This window comes from Anoplophora glabripennis, unplaced genomic scaffold (assembly GCF_000390285.2).
Source record: "Anoplophora glabripennis isolate ALB-LARVAE unplaced genomic scaffold, Agla_2.0 scaffold1603, whole genome shotgun sequence".
Lineage (NCBI taxonomy): Eukaryota > Metazoa > Arthropoda > Insecta > Coleoptera > Cerambycidae > Anoplophora > Anoplophora glabripennis.
In genome coordinates, this window is record NW_019417699.1 from 44,427 (window position 1) to 46,313 (window position 1,887).

The following is a 1,887-nucleotide window of genomic DNA, read 5'->3' on the forward strand; positions in this document are numbered from 1 at the left end:
CCCTGCGACGCGACTACGAAATCCAGTGCTACGAGGATTGGTGCCCTCGAAGGTAATACTACGAATAATAAATTAGATCGTGTGAGTATGATCAAGACTGAGCTGGACGAGACCTCGTCCCCAATCGGAGAGACCAGCGGTTACACGAACTGCCCTCACACCTGTTTGCCGGCGAAAGATCTCTCGACACTCCGGGTGAAAGAGGAAATGGCCTCCTTCCCCAGCGCTATCTCGATGTTGCGTGAAGAGTCTGAGGGACCGAAGGTGGTAGCTCGCGGAAGTACGCGGCACGGCGCAGCCACAGCGCCGTACGCATTGAGGTCCTCTAATATGGGTGTCTCGAGGGAGCCCTAGAAGCAAGGACTTCTGTACTAAATTTGGAAGTACGCCGCCACAATAACGTGCGTACTATTGCTTTGTGCCCGTGGGTCGCAAAGTAAATGCCTCGTTGGGGTTTGACGAGGAAGGTTGCTTCGACTAGTGACCTCCTAGAAGTTTGACGAGGAAAGTTGCCTCGGATTTGCAGATCTCGATTGAGTCTGAATTAATAGGTCTCGTAGGAGCCTATGTATGTACTTTGTACCGAGGTGCGGGTCTCTCGATGGAGCCGACACAATCGGAATCAAAATCTTCGTCGGAGGTTCGCAGCCTCGGACGGTATGCAGGTCTCTGGAGGAGCCTGAAGGTATCGCTGTTTCGTCGCAGGGGGCGATCGAACAGGATCTTCGCCTCAGGTTGGGCTACCTCGGGCGGGACGCAGGTCTCTGGAGGAGCCTGGAGTATCGCTGTGTCGATGCGAATGGCTATCGCACAGGATCTTCGTCGGAGGTGGTCAGTCTCGGACGGTTTCGCAGGTCGCAAGTGGATCCTGGAGTTTACCGCTGTTTCGATGCAGGGGGCTATCGAACAGGGTCTTCACCTCAGGCTAGGCTACCTCGGGTGGTTGTCTCGTTAAGCGAGTAGTGGTTGCAAAGCACTATCAATATCACGTCGAGGAATGGCAGCCTCGACGGAAGCCTCGTGAAGCGAGCCTGTGAGCTTGAGCTCCAAAGTTCTTGAGCTTGATGACAGGGTTTTTTCAATCAAACCGTGGAAGATATGTTAAAAGTATATATTGAATAAAATTAATAAACAACAAAGATTCACAATTAACATATACAAGTTATTTACCATGAATAAGATTTGTTACAATTCGCTCTGTATCGCTTTCCGTCTCATGTACTCCCACTGAAGTACTGTAAACGTCAAAAGTAGACGTTCGATCACTTTTGTGGGATTTCCATACTTTTGGCGGACCGGGCCTTGAATTGTCCGCCAAAATCTCGAACCAAAATCATCCATCGTCCCCATCAACGCCGGGACTCGTTCCCCTCTGGCCTCTCCGGATAGTCGATGTCGGCGTCGGGGATTTTGGAGTTTTTTCCCGGTTTGGGAAAAACTCTACCCGCGGTCTCGGCTTAGGCTGCCGAGCATCGCATCCAACCGCCAGAGCGGTGGAACCTTCGGAAGACGGTCCTTTCGGCCCAAAGACGGGGAAATTGGAAAGATAGGTGATATTTTCCCCGTCCTCGTAAAAGGGCCTACGGAGGTCTTATTTCTGGATGGATTCATTTGAAATTTTGTGATTAGATACACGGCATGACATAGTGCCGTGGTTGGAGGGTTCGACCGAGATCGCGCGGATACTTTCGGCGGCAGCTCTAAAGGCGTGAAAACCTATTATGGCTTAGCTGGCCGTTAGTAGTCGGGCGATTCGGTTCGAATTTGGATATGACAACCACCTAGCGATACTCTAGTGTGGTTGGAGGGTTCGGCCGAGATCGAATGAGCGGAACGGCTGAAAACGCGGAAAACGTGAAATCCGCGTTTCCCCGTATAACGGCGTTT